The following is a 15,702-nucleotide window of genomic DNA, read 5'->3' as shown; positions in this document are numbered from 1 at the left end:
TACAGAGCGCGAGCACCGCCATGACGGACGTCAAATGACCACAGCGACAGAGAGGAAGTAATACAGAGCGCGAGCACCGCCATGACGGGCGTCACATCACAGCGACAAAGAGGAAGTAATACAGAGCGCGAGCACCGCCATGAAGGGCATCACATGACCACAGCGACAGAGACGAAGTAATAAAGAGCGCGAGCACCGCCATGACGGGCGTCACATGACCACAGCGACAGAGAGGAAGTAATACAGAGCGCGAGCACCGCCATGACGGACGTCACATGATCACAGCGACAGAGAGGAAGTAATACAGAGCGTGAGCTCCGCCATGACGGGCGTCACATGACCACAGCGACAGAGAGGAAGTAATACACAGCGCGAGCACCTTCATGACGGGCGTCACATGATCACAGCGACAGAGAGGAAGTAATACAGAGCGCGAGCACCGCCATGACGGGCGTCACATGACCACAGCGACAGAGAGGAAGTAATACACAGCGCGAGCACCTTCATGACGGGCGTCACATGATCACAGCGACAGAGAGGAAGTAATACAGAGCGCGAGCACCGCCATGAAGGGCGTCACATGACCACAGCGACAGAGAGAAAGTAATACAGAGCGCGAGTACCGCCATGACGGGCGTCACATCACAGCGACAAAGAGGAAATAATACAGAGCGCGAGAACCGCCATGAAGGGCGTCACATGACCACAGCGACAGAGAGGAAGTAATACAGAGCGCGAGCACCGCCATGACGGGCGAAACATGACCACAGCGACAGAGAGGAAGTAATACAGAGCGCGAGTACCGCCATGACGGGCGTCACATGACCACAACGACAGAGAGGAAGTAATACAGAGCGCGAGCACCGCCATGAAGGGCGTCACATGACCACAGCGACAGAGAGGAAGTAATACAGAGCACGAGTACCGCCATGACGGGCGTCACATGATCACAGCGACAAAGAGGAAGTAATACAGAGCGCGAGAACCGCCATGAAGGGCGTCACATGACCACAGCGACAGAGAGGAAGTAATACAGAGCGCGAGCACCGCCATGACGGGCGTCACATGACCACAGCGACAGAGAGGAAGTAATACAGAGCGCGAGTACCGCCATGACGGGCGTCACATGACCACAACGACAGAGAGGAAGTAATACAGAGCGTAAGCACCGCCATGACGGGCGTCACATGACCACAGCGACAGAGAGGAAGTAATACAGAGCGTGAGCACCGCCATGACGGGCGTCACATGACCACAGCGACAGACCGGAAGTAATACAGAGCGCGAGCACCGCCATGAAGGGCGTCACATCAGAGCGACAGAGAGGAAGTAATACAGAGCGCGAGCACCGCCATGACGGGCGTCACATGTCCACAACGACAGACAGGAAGTAATACAGAGCGCGAGCACAGCCATGATGGGCGTCACATGACCACAGCGACAGAGAGGAAGTAATACAGAGCGAGCACGCCATGACGGGAGTCACATGACCACAGCGACAGAGAGGAAGTAATACCGAGTGCAAGCACGGCCATGACGGGCGTCACATGACCACAGCGACAGAGAGGAAGTAATACAGAGCGCGAGCACCGCCATGAAGGGCGTCACATCAGAGCGACAGAGAGGAAGTAATACAGAGCGCGAGCACCGCCATGACGGACGTCACATCACAGCGACAGAGAGGAAGTAATACAGAGCGCGAGCACCGCCATGACGGGCGTCACATCACAGCGACAGAGAGGAAGTAATACAGAGCGCGAGCACCGCCATGACGGACGTCACATCACAGCGACAGAGAGGAAGTAATACAGAGCGCGAGCACCGCCATGACGGGCGTCACATCACAGCGACAGAGAGGAAGTAATACAGAGCGAGCACCGCCATGACGGGCGTCACATGACCACAGTGACAGACAGGAAGTAATACAGAGCGCGAGCACCGCCATGACGGGCGTCACATGACCACAGCGACAGACAGGAAGTAATACAGAGCGCTAGAACCGCCATGACGGGCGTCACATGACCACAGCGACAGAGAGGAAGTAATACAGAGCGCGAGCACCGCCATGACGGACGTCACATGACCACAGCGACAGAGAGGAAGTAATACAGAGCGGGAGCACCGCCATGACGGGCGTCACATCACAGCGACAAAGAGGAAGTAATACAGAGCGCGAGCACCGCCATGAAGGGCGTCACATGACCACAGCGACAGAGAGGAAGTAATACAGAGCGCGAGCACCGCCATGACGGGCGTCACATGACCACAGCGACAGAGAGGAAGTAATACAGAGAGCGAGCACCGCCATGACGGGAGTCACATCACAGTGACAGAGAGGGAGTAATACAGAGCGCGAGCGCCGCCATGACGGGCGTCACATGATCACAGCAACAGAGAGGAAGTAATACAGAGAGCGAGCACCTCCATGACGGGCGTCACATGACCACAGCGATAGAGAGGAAGTAATACAGAGCGCGAGCACCACCATGACGGGCGTCACATGACCACAGCGAAAGAGAGGAAGTAATACAGAGCGCGAGCACCGCCATGACGGACGTCACATGACCACAGCGACAGAGAGGAAGTAATACAGAGCGCGAGCACCGCCATGACGGAAGTCACATGACCACAGCGACAGAGAGGAAGTAATACAGAGCGCGAGAATCGCCATGATGGGCGTCACATGACCACAGCGACAGAGAGGAAGTAATACAGTGCGCGAGCACCGCCATGACGGACGTCACATGACCACAGCGACAGAGAGGAAGTAATACAGAGCGCGAGCACCGCCATGACGGAAGTCACATGACCACAGCGACAGAGAGGAAGTAATACAGAGCGCGAGAACCGCCATGACGGGCGTCACATGACCACAGCGACAGAGAGGAAGTAATACAGAGCGCGAGCACCGCCATGACGGAAGTCACATGACCACAGCGACAGAGAGGAAGTAATACAGAGCGAGAGCACCGCCATGACGGACGTCACATGACCACAACGACAGAGAGGAAGTAATACAGAGCGCGAGCACCGCCATGACGGAAATCACATCACAGCGACAGAGAGGAAGTAATACAGAGCGCGAGCACCGCCATGACGGAAGTCACATCACAGCGACAGAGAGGAAGTAATACAGAGCGCGAGCACCGCCATGACGGACGTCACATGACCACAACGACAGAGAGGAAGTAATACAGAGCGCGAGCACCGTCATGACGGAAGTCACATCACAGCGACAGAGAGGAAGTAATACAGAGCGCGAGCACCGCCATGACGGAAGTCACATGACCACAAAGACAGAGAGGAAGTAATAAAGAGCGCGAGCACCGTCATGACGGGCGTCACATGACCACAGCGACAGAGAGGAAGTAATACAGAGCGCGAGCACCGCCATGACGGACGTCACATGACCACAACGACAGAGAGGAAGTAATACAGAGCGCGAGCACCGCCATGACGAAAGTCACATCACAGCGACAGAGAGGAAGTAATACAGAGCGCGAGCACCGCCATGACGGACGTCACATGACCACAAAGACAGAGAGGAAGTAATAAAGAGCGCGAGCACCGTCATGACGGGCGTCACATGACCACAGCGACAGAGAGGAAGTAATACAGAGCGCGAGCACCGCCATGACGGGCGTCACATGACCACAACGACAGAGAGGAAGTAATACAGAGCGCGAGCACCGCCATGACGGGCGTCACATGACCACAGTGACAGAGAGGAAGTAATACAGAGCGCGAGCACCGCCATGACGGGCGTCACATGACCACAACGACAGAGAGGAAGTAATAAAGAGCGCGAGCACCGCCATGACGGGCGTCACATGACCACAGCGACAGAGAGGAAGTAATACAGAGCACGAGCACCGCCATGACGGGCGTCACATGACCACAACGACAGAGAGGAAGTAATAAAGAGCGCGAGCACCGCCATGACGGGCGTCACATGACCACAGCGACAGAGAGGAAGTAATAAAGAGCGCGAGCACCGCCATGACGGACGTCACATGACCACAGCGACAGAGAGGAAGTAATACAGAGCGCGAGCACCGCCATGACGGGCGTCACATGACCACAGCGACAGAGAGGAAGTAATACAGAGCGCGAGCACCGCCATGACGGCGTCACATGACCACAGCGACAGAGAGGAAGTAATACAGAGCGCGAGCACCGCCATGACGGCGTCACATGACCACAGCGACAGAGAGGAAGTAATACAGAGCGCGAGCACCGCCATGACGGACGTCACATGACCACAGCGACAGAGAGGAAGTAATACAGAGCGCGAGCACCGCCATGACGGCGTCACATGACCACAGCGACAGAGAGGAAGTAATACAGAGCGTGAGCTCCGCCATGACGGACGTCACATGACCACAGGAGCTGCAGCCAATCAGGAGGCGGCTTACAGACCAACCACATAATGAATGCAAGGATATGATTGGATGATGTGTATGGATGAAACCATGTGTAGTGTGGAGGGGGTTGTATGTGGGCGCTGCCATTCAGTGACCCGGCATTGAATGCACTGCAGTGACCCTTCCTTCCCCCCCAGCGCTGCTGTCTTGCTTTCCAGCACAGTCCAGCATTACACAGGTTAATGTGTCAGCCCTGCTGCTGCACGGACAGACCCCGCCCCATCCCCGGGGACTGCACGGGTTAACGCCGCTCCTCACCTCACGGTCGCACCGAGGTTTCATACTAGAGAAGCATCTTGATGACGTCACGGTCATGTGACGGAGAATGCTGGCTCCTCCCTCTCTACTACGTTGACGCCCCCATCGTCTGGAATCGAGCTGAGACGGAGCACGTGATGTGCGGGATGTACCACTGTGAGAGGGGTGTGCGCGGCGCAGTCCAAGTGACTCATAGGGGTGCGCGGATCAAGGTGAAGTCTCTGAATTTTTCACAAAAGTATAATAAGGAATAGAAACAATAAGAGAAACTGAAAAAGGGGGAAAGGGACCCCCAACTCACACTGCGGGCCGGCAGGGACCCCCAACTCACACTGCGGGCCGGCAGGGACCCCCAACTCACACTGCGGGTCGGCAGGGACCCCCAACTCACACTGCGGACCGACAGGGACCCCCAACTCACACTGCGGACCGGCAGGGACCCCCAACTCACACTGCGGACCGACAGGGACCCCAACTCACACTGCGGACCGACAGGGACCCCAACTCACACTGCGGACCGGCAGGGACCCCCAACTCACACTGCGGGCCGGCAGGGACCCCCAACTCACACTGCGGACCGACAGGGACCCCAACTCACACTGCGGACCGGCAGGGACCCCCAACTCACACTGCGGACCGGCAGGGACCCCCGACTCTCACTGCGGACCTCCAGAGACCCCAACTCACACTGCGGACCGACAGGGACCCCCAACTCACACTGCGGACCGGCAGGGACCCCCAACTCACACTGCGGATCGGCAGGGACCCCCAACTCACACTGCGGACCGGCAGGGACCGACCACTCACACTGCGGACCGGCAGGGACCCCCAACTCACACTGCGGACGGACAGGGACCCTCCAACTCACACTGCGGACCGGCAGGGACCCCAACTCACACTGCGGACTGGCAGGGACCCCCAACTCACACTGCGGACCGGAAGGGACCCTCAACTCACACTGCGGACCGGAAGGGACCCCAACTCACACTGCGGACTGGCAGGGACCCCCAACTCACACTGCGGACCGGAAGGGACCCTCAACTTCTGATCTCCTGGACTCAGAGGTGTGCAGACGTGCCTGTCTGCTCTCTGCCAGACTGTGGAGACAATAGGGCGCCTTGCTAGTGGCAGCCCATTGCAGCAGCTATTATTTTATTTTATTTTGTTTGTTACAGTCTTTTATACCTTTCCTGATGTCTTTTTGGACCTCTAATTTCAACCTTGGATCTATGCAACGTTTTCATCTCGTGGATTGCGACGTTCCTGCACGCTGGTCTGCTGTGGGATGGAAAATGCAGCACACCCCCACACTTTCTACTGCCGCTGGGCACACTGCATATGGTTTTTACCCGGATCCTCCACTACCACCCACAAGTCCCCTGCTGGCATGGCCACTTTGGGGTACGCAATATGGTCCATCTCAGCTAATACTACCGACGGATGTATGCTGCTGCCCACAGCCTGTGTCAGTGATACAGCCATATGTGCTCAGCGGAGAGCACCGTATACAGTATGCCACGGAGAGGTCTCCCGGGATGGATGGAATCACTGATCGGATGGTTGTCCCTAGGTCTGTCGCTAATCGAGTAGTGTATTCAAGGAGTCGTCTTCTGGAAATGCGCAGGACAAAGTCTTCTCCAGCAGTTGCAATACCACATGTTCCACGGGAAATGAGGAGACCTTTCAGAGGTTGCAGAGCAGGCAAGAAGACCAAGTCCTGGAGGAGAAGGTTTAAACCTGCAGTCCCATCCATCATCATGGGTAATGTACGATCGCTTGGTAACAAGTCGGATGAACTGCTGGCTCTGAGTAAGACCCAGAAGGAGTTCAGGGAATGCAGTCTCATGTGCTTTACAGAAACCTGGTTGCATGAGGACGTCCCGGATTCAAGTATATCGGTACCGGGGTTTCAAATGGTTCGGGCTGACAGGGACAGAGTGAAGTGCGGTAAGAAGAAGGGTGGAGGAGTGATACTGTACATTAACAACAGATGGTGTAATCAGGGGCATGTAACAGTAAAGGAGAGACATTGTTGCCCAAACATTGAACTATTAGCAGTGGGCCTCAGGCCTTACTATCTGCCTAGAGAATTCTCTCTTGTTATTGCAGTGGTGTCGTATATACCACCATCTGCAAATCCAGAGGCAGCTGGGGATGTACTGTCTGGGGTGATTGCCCGGCTTCAGACGAAACACCCTAACTCTCTAACTGTCATTTCTGGGGATTTTAATAGAGCCAAGATCTCATTACCTAAATTCTATCAATATGTCAAATGTTCTACAAGGGACAATTATATATTGGATCTCCTCTATGCCAGTGTTAAGGATGCTTACTCATCATCTGCATTGCCCCCCCTGGGGAAATCTGACCACAATCTCATACTATTGTCTCCAGCTTATCAACCAGTTGTCTGCAAACAACCAGCGACAATTAAACGGATAAGGAAATGGTCTCCGGCAGCTGAAAAGACTTTACAAGACTGCTTTGAATGCACAGACTGGGAGGTGTTATGTGCCAGGGAACCTAATGATGATGTTAATGAGGTTACCAGGAGAGTTACTGATTACATCAACTTTTGTACTGACAATATTGTACCTATTCATGAGGTTCGGTGTTTTGCAAACAATAAGCCTTGGATTACAAAAGAATTGAAACATCTACTAAACAGGAAAAAAAAAGCTTTTGAAAGGAAGGACAAGGAGGAAATGAAAATTGTTCAGAGAGACTTAAAGGGGAAAATTAGGATTGCCCGTGAAGCATTCAGAATTAAATTGGAAAATAAATTGTCACATAACAACTCCAGAGAAGTGTGGGCTGGAATGAAGCTTTTGACTGGGTTTAAGGCAAGGTCAGATCAGGGGGGTGGGGGGCTGATCATGGCTAATGAAATGAATGTTTTTTTCAACAGATTCAACAATAAATGTGCCATGTCAACAGAGGAGAGGGCCGGGGAGAGACGAGCAATATCAACTGGGGGGAGGAAGTCGGAGTCTTTCTTGATCTCCGAAAATGATGTGAGGGAACAGTTTAGTAAGCTGGTCATGGGTAAAGCAGCAGGGCCTGATGGTATCTGTCCACGTGTCCTCAGAGTGTGTGCGAATCAGTTGTGCACTGTCTTCCAGCACCTGTTTAACTGGAGCTTACAATCACAGAGAGTACCAGTTCTATGGAAGACTTCTTGCCTGGTGCCGGTTCCCAAGACTACCTTCCCGAGCTCCCATAATGACTATAGACCGGTGGCCTTAACATCGCATGTGATGAAGTCCTTGGAGAGAATTGTACTTGCCTACTTGTGTCCGAGGGTGTCTGCTTTTACGGACCCCCTTCAGTTTGCGTATCGGCAGAGTCTGGGGGTGGACGATGCTGTAGCGTATCTACTACAAACAGTACATTCCTTTTTGGACAATGATAGAACCACTGTGCGTGCCATGTTCTTCGATTTCTCCAGTGCATTCAACACCTTACAGCCACTATTATTACGTAAAAAGCTGGTTGAAATGGCGGTTGATGAGGGACTAGTGAATTGGATCATTGATTATCTGTCGGACAGGCCACAGTTTGTGAGGTTGGGGGCGGCCGTATCGGATAGTGTGCGGAGTAGTGTTGGAGCCCCTCAGGGAACGGTGCTGTCGCCATTCCTTTTTACGTTATACACAGCTGATTTTCAGTATAAATCAGACCTTTGTCACCTTCAGAAGTACTCTGATGACTCAGTGATAGTCGGAGGTATTGAGAGAGACCGGGGGGAGGAGGAATACAGAAGGGTGGTTTTGGACTTTGTTGACTGGTGCCAGGCTAACCATTTAGAACTCAACGTAAAGAAAACCAGGGAGCTGGTGTTGAGTTATGGAAGGTGCATGAAGGATTGCTTACCTATCACTATTGATGGTCAGGATGTGGAGATGGTGGAGAATTTCAAATATTTGGGGGTTCACCTGGACAGCAAGCTTGATTGGAGGTGCCATATGGAGAAGGTTTGCAAGAAAGGGATGAGTAGACTTTACTTCCTAAGGAAGTTAAGGTCGTTTAATGTGTGTAGCAAAATGCTTGAAATGTTCTACCAATCCATTGTGGCGAGTGCAATCTTTGATGCAATTATATGCTGGGGTAGTAGTGTGCGCACAGCTGACGCGAATAAGCTGAATAAACTTATCAAGAAGGCTAGTGCGGCGGTGGGTCTACAACTCAGGACTTTCGAGGAGGTATTAGAGGATAGAATTACTAAGAAATGCAAGGCTATAATGAGCAACAATACACACCCGCTCTATGAACTGTTTGCGAAGCAAAAGAGCACATTCAGCAAGCGTCTACTCCAACTAATGTGTAAAAAGGAAAGATATAGAAAATCGTTTGTTCCGACAGCTGTGGGGATGTTTAACAAATGTATAAGTGTAAAGCATCCCAAGACTAAATGAAGTTCAAAGTGTATGGGGGGGAATTGGTGAGTTACAAGTACCAGTCTATCCGCATCTGCTGTCCATATAGACTTATTTTGTAAAGTGTGTATTGTTCTTGTAATGTTCTTGATCTTTGTTCTGCTGCTGTAATACTGTAATTTCCTCCGGGATCAATAAAGTTTATCTAATCTAATCTAATCTAATCTAACTTACTCTGCGGACCGCCAGGGACCCCCAACTCACACTGCGGAACGGTAGGGACCCAAAACTCACACTGCGGACCGGCAGGGACCGACCACTAACACTGTGGACCGGAAGGGACCCCCAACTCACACTGCGGGACGGCAGGGGCCCCCAACTTACACTGCGGGCTGGCAGAGACCCACAACTCACACTGCGGACCGGCAGGGGCCCCCAACTCACACTGCGGACCGGCAGAGACCCCCAACTCTTACTGCGGACCGGCAGGGGCATCCAACTCACACTGCGGAACGGCAGGGACCCTCAACTCACACTGCGGACCGGCAGAGACCCCCAACTCACACTGCGGACTGGCAGGGACCCAAAACTCACACTGCGAATCGGCAGGGGCCCCCAACTCACACTGCGGACCGGCAGGGACCCAAAACTCACACTGCGGACCACCAGAGACCCCCAACTCACATTGCGGACCGGCAGGAACCCAAAACTCACACTACGGACCGACAGGGACCCCCAACTCACACTGCAGACCGGCAGGGACCCCCATCTCACACTGCGGACCGCCAGGGACCCCCATCTCACACTGCGGACCGGCAGGGACCCAAAACTCACACTGCGGACCGGCAGGGACGACCACTCACACTGCGGACCGGCAGAGACCCCCAACTCACACTGTGAACCGGCAGGGGCCTCCAGCTCACACTGCAGACCGGCAGAGACCCCCAACTCTCACTGCGGACCAGCAGGGGCCCCCAACTCACACTGCATACCGGCAGAGACGCCCAACTCTCACTGCGGACCGGCAGGGGCCCCCAACTCGCTGTCATGTCGGACGCTGTTCACACCACAGCGTCCGGCAGGCAGAGGTAGTTCCACCTCCAGCCACTATAGCCTCAGTGGCGCCGGCCTGATCTTCAGGCTCTCGGGGGTTAATCCTGCTGGAGACCAGGTTGGATGGTTAGTCATGCCCACGGTCTTTAAATAGTCATGCTGGCCTATGGGCGTCGCCGATTATAGCTTGTGTTTCATACCAAGTGGTTCCGGTCTGGAGTGGAGGTGTTGCAGAGAGAGAGATTTGTATCTGGTGTCGTATGATCCGTTGTTATCCTTTCTCCTTCCCATATTTGTGTTTAGTTGTGCCCTGTTCACATAACTGTATATTCCTGTGTGCGTGCGGCGCAGTGCAGTTTAAGTTCTCCCTGTCTGTCATTATTTGTGTGGGGGCTTTGGTGGTGTGTCTCCTCACTGGGTGGAGGGTGGAGGGTTAAGTGCAGGGCTGAGCAGGAGACAAGGAAAGGTTGGAGGCTCAGGCATTTGCACCATCAGCAAAAACCCTGGGTTGAGAGTCAGACAGGGTTTCCCCTAGTTATAGGGACATCACAGGGCCCCCGGGTATTACAGCCTAAGTGGGACTAAGCCCCACGTGACACTCACACTGCGGACCGGCAGGGGCCCCAACTCACACCGCAGAGCGGCAGGGACCCCCAACTCACACTGTGGATCGGCAGGGGCCCCCAACTCGCACTGCGGACCCGCAGGGGCCCCCAACTCACACTGCGGACCGGCAGGGACCCAAAACTCACACTGCGGACCGGTGGGGACCGACCACTCACACTGCCGTCCGGCAGAGACCCCCAACTCACACTGTGGACCGGCAGGGGCCTCCAGCTCTCACTGCGGACCGGCAGAGACCTCAACTCACACTGCGGACCGGCAGGGGCCCCCAACTCACACTGCGGACCGGCAGAGACCCCCAACTCACACTGTGAACCGCCAGGGACCCCCAACTCGCACTGCGAATCGGCAGGGGCCCCCAACTCACACTGCGGACCGCCAGGGACCCCCAACTCAGACTGCCGACCGGCAGTGACCCCAACTCACACTGCGGACCGGCAGTGACCCCCAACTCACACTGCGGACCGGCAGGGACCCCCAACTCACACTGCAAACCAGCAGGGAGCCAAAACTCACACTGCAGACCGGCAGGGACCCCCAACTCACACTGCGGACCGGCAGGGACCCCCAACTCACACTGCGGACGCCAGAGTCCCCCAGTTCAAACAGTGGACCAGCAGGGACCCAAAACTCACACTGCAGACCGGCAGGGACCCCCAACTCACACTGCGGACCGGCAGGGACCCCAACTCACACTGCGGACCGGCAGGGACACAAAACTCACACTGCAGACCGGCAGGGACCCCCAACTCACACTGCGGATCGACAGGTACCCCCAACTCACACTGCGGACCGGCAGGGACCCCCAACTCACACTGCGGACGGGCAGGGACCCCCAACTCACACTGCGGACCGGCAGGGACCCCCAACTCACACTGCGGACCGGCAGGGACCCCCAACTCACACTGCGGACCGGCAGTGACACCTAACTCACACTGCGGACCGACAGGGACCCCAACTCACACTGCGGACCGGGAGGGAACCCCAACTCACACTGCGGATCGGGAGGGAACCCCAACTCACACTGAGGACCGGCAGGGACCCCCAACTCACACTGCGGACCAGCAGGGACCCAAAACTCACACTGCGGACCGACAAGGACCCCCAACTCACACTGCGGACCGGCAGTGACCCCCAACTCACACTGCGGACCGGCAGTGACCCCCAACTCACACTGCGGGCCGGCAGTGTCCCCCAACTCACACTGCGGACCGGCAGGGACCCCCAACTCACTGCGGACCAGCAGGGAGCCAAAACACACTGCAGACCGGCAGGGACCCCCAATTCACACTGCGGACCGGCAGTGACCCAAAACTCACGCTGCAGACCGGCAGGGACCCCCAACTCACACTGCGGACCGGCAGGGACCCCCAACTCACACTGCGGACGCCAGAGTCCCCCAGTTCAAACAGTGGACCAGCAGGGACCCAAAACTCACACTGCAGACCGGCAGGGACCCCCAACTCACACTGCGGACCGGCAGGGACCCCAACTCACACTGCGGACCGGCAGGGACCCAAAACTCACACTGCGGATCGGCAGGGGCCCCCAACTCACACTGCGGATGCCAGAGACCCCCAATTCACACTGCTGACCGGCAGTGACCCAAAACTCACACTGCAGACCGGCAGGGACCCCCAACTCACACTGCGGACCAGCAGGGACCCCCAACTCACACTGCGGACGCCAGAGACCCCCAATTCTCACTGCGGACCGGCAGTGACCCAAAACTCAGACTGCAGACCGGCAGAGACCCCCAATTCACACTGCGGACCGGCAGTGACGCAAAACTCACACTGCAGACCTGCAGGGACCCCTGACTCACACTGCGGATCGGCAGGGACCCCCCAACTCACACTGCGGACCGGCAAGGACCCCAACTCACACTGCGGATCGGCAGGTTCCCAAAACTCACACTGCGGACTAACAGGGACCCCCAACTCACACTGCGGACTGGCAGGGACCCCCAACTCACACTGCGGACCGGCAGGGACCCCCGACTCTCACTGCGGACCTCCAGAGACCCCAACTCACACTGCGGACCGACAGGGACTCCCAACTCACACTGCGGACCGGCAGGGACCCCCAACTCACACTGCGGATCGGCAGGGACCCCCAACTCACACTGCGGACCGGCAGGGACCGACCACTCACACTGCGGACCGGCAGGGACCCCCAACTCACACTGCGGACGGACAGGGACCCTCCAACTCACACTGCGGACCGGCAGGGACCCCAACTCACACTGCGGACTGGCAGGGACCCCCAACTCACACTGCGGACCGGAAGGGACCCTCAACTTACTCTGCGGACCGCCAGGGACCCCCAACTCACACTGCGGAACGGTAGGGACCCAAAACTCACACTGCGGACCGGCAGGGACCGACCACTAACACTGTGGACCGGAAGGGACCCCCAACTCACACTGCGGGACGGCAGGGGCCCCCAACTTACACTGCGGGCTGGCAGAGACCCACAACTCACACTGCGGACCGGCAGGGGCCCCCAACTCACACTGCGGACCGGCAGAGACCCCCAACTCTTACTGCGGACCGGCAGGGGCATCCAACTCACACTGCGGAACGGCAGGGACCCTCAACTCACACTGCGGACCGGCAGAGACCCCCAACTCACACTGCGGACTGGCAGGGACCCAAAACTCACACTGCGAATCGGCAGGGGCCCCCAACTCACACTGCGGACCGGCAGGGACCCAAAACTCACACTGCGGACCACCAGAGACCCCCAACTCACATTGCGGACCGGCAGGAACCCAAAACTCACACTACGGACCGACAGGGACCCCCAACTCACACTGCAGACCGGCAGGGACCCCCATCTCACACTGCGGACCGCCAGGGACCCCCATCTCACACTGCGGACCGGCAGGGACCCAAAACTCACACTGCGGACCGGCAGGGACGACCACTCACACTGCGGACCGGCAGAGACCCCCAACTCACACTGTGAACCGGCAGGGGCCTCCAGCTCACACTGCAGACCGGCAGAGACCCCCAACTCTCACTGCGGACCAGCAGGGGCCCCCAACTCACACTGCATACCGGCAGAGACGCCCAACTCTCACTGCGGACCGGCAGGGGCCCCCAACTCGCTGTCATGTCGGACGCTGTTCACACCACAGCGTCCGGCAGGCAGAGGTAGTTCCACCTCCAGCCACTATAGCCTCAGTGGCGCCGGCCTGATCTTCAGGCTCTCGGGGGTTAATCCTGCTGGAGACCAGGTTGGATGGTTAGTCATGCCCACGGTCTTTAAATAGTCATGCTGGCCTATGGGCGTCGCCGATTATAGCTTGTGTTTCATACCAAGTGGTTCCGGTCTGGAGTGGAGGTGTTGCAGAGAGAGAGATTTGTATCTGGTGTCGTATGATCCGTTGTTATCCTTTCTCCTTCCCATATTTGTGTTTAGTTGTGCCCTGTTCACATAACTGTATATTCCTGTGTGCGTGCGGCGCAGTGCAGTTTAAGTTCTCCCTGTCTGTCATTATTTGTGTGGGGGCTTTGGTGGTGTGTCTCCTCACTGGGTGGAGGGTGGAGGGTTAAGTGCAGGGCTGAGCAGGAGACAAGGAAAGGTTGGAGGCTCAGGCATTTGCACCATCAGCAAAAACCCTGGGTTGAGAGTCAGACAGGGTTTCCCCTAGTTATAGGGACATCACAGGGCCCCCGGGTATTACAGCCTAAGTGGGACTAAGCCCCACGTGACACTCACACTGCGGACCGGCAGGGGCCCCAACTCACACCGCAGAGCGGCAGGGACCCCCAACTCACACTGTGGATCGGCAGGGGCCCCCAACTCGCACTGCGGACCCGCAGGGGCCCCCAACTCACACTGCGGACCGGCAGGGACCCAAAACTCACACTGCGGACCGGTGGGGACCGACCACTCACACTGCCGTCCGGCAGAGACCCCCAACTCACACTGTGGACCGGCAGGGGCCTCCAGCTCTCACTGCGGACCGGCAGAGACCTCAACTCACACTGCGGACCGGCAGGGGCCCCCAACTCACACTGCGGACCGGCAGAGACCCCCAACTCACACTGTGAACCGCCAGGGACCCCCAACTCGCACTGCGAATCGGCAGGGGCCCCCAACTCACACTGCGGACCGCCAGGGACCCAAAACTCACACTGCGGACCGCCAGAGACCCCCCAACTCACACTGCGGACCGCCAGAGACCCCCCAACTCACACTGCGGACCGCCAGGGACCCCCATCTCACACTGCGGACCGCCAGGGACCCCCATCTCACACTGCGGACCGCCAGGGACCCCCATCTCACACTGCGGACCGCCAGGGACCCCCATCTCACACTGCGGACCGCCAGGGACCCCCATCTCACACTGCGGACCGGCAGGGACCCAAAACTCACAGTGCGGACCGGCAGGGACCGACCACTCACACTGCCGTCCGGCAGAGACCCCCAACTCACACTGTGGACCGGCAGGGGCCTCCAGCTCTCACTGCGGACCGGCAGAGACCACCAACTCTCACTGCGGACCGGAAGGGGCCCCCAACTCACACTGCGAACCGGCAGGGGCCCCCAACTCACACTGCAGACTGGCAGAGACCCCCCAACTCACACTGCGGAGCGGCAGGGACCCACAACTCACACTGCGGACCGGCAGGGACCCCCAACTTATACTGTGGACCGGCAGGGACCCCCAACTCACACTGTGAACCGGCAGAGACCCCCAGCTCACACTGCGGACCGGCAGGGTCCCCCAACTCACACTGTGGAGCGGGAGAGACCCCCAGCTCACACTGCAGACCGGCAGGGACTCACAACTCACACTGTGGACCGGCAGGAACCCCAAACTCACACTGAGGACCGGCAGGGACCCCAGACTGACACTGCGGATCTTCTTTTTCTCCAGTCCCATGAGTGGATATGAAAACATAACAACTTGTGTTTTAGGAGGAAAGTATTGTTCCTTGGCGCCCCCTCGCAAC

General features: G+C 57.1%; 2 protein-coding genes across 6 annotated transcripts in view; one reads left to right on the top strand and one right to left on the bottom strand.

The window, feature by feature from the left end:
* The window catches only part of LOC141072450 (uncharacterized), a 36,447-nt gene extending 31,645 nt beyond the window's left edge, over positions 1-4,802 (bottom strand). For 2 of the 3 annotated variants that reach the window (XM_073559722.1, XM_073559725.1), the window contains exon 1: positions 4,683-4,802. The gene's annotated coding sequence lies outside the window, so the exon portion shown is untranslated. Of the gene's footprint in view, positions 1-4,598; positions 4,620-4,682 lie in introns of those variants that run through there. The other variant, XM_073559723.1, reaches the window with a different exon arrangement.
* The window catches only part of LOC141072449 (uncharacterized), a 216,668-nt gene continuing 205,724 nt past the window's right edge, over positions 4,759-15,702 (top strand). For 2 of the 3 annotated variants that reach the window (XM_073559719.1, XM_073559718.1), the window contains exon 1: positions 4,761-4,894. The gene's annotated coding sequence lies outside the window, so the exon portion shown is untranslated. Of the gene's footprint in view, positions 4,895-15,702 lie in introns of all 3 variants that reach the window. The other variant, XM_073559720.1, reaches the window with a different exon arrangement.

Source organism: Dendrobates tinctorius, unplaced genomic scaffold (genome assembly GCF_039654945.1).
Source record: "Dendrobates tinctorius isolate UK_male_01 unplaced genomic scaffold, ASM3965494v1 ptg000273l, whole genome shotgun sequence".
NCBI lineage: Eukaryota > Metazoa > Chordata > Amphibia > Anura > Dendrobatidae > Dendrobates > Dendrobates tinctorius.
Note: the sequence above shows the minus strand (reverse complement) of the source record. Positions and strands in the feature narration are given on the sequence as shown.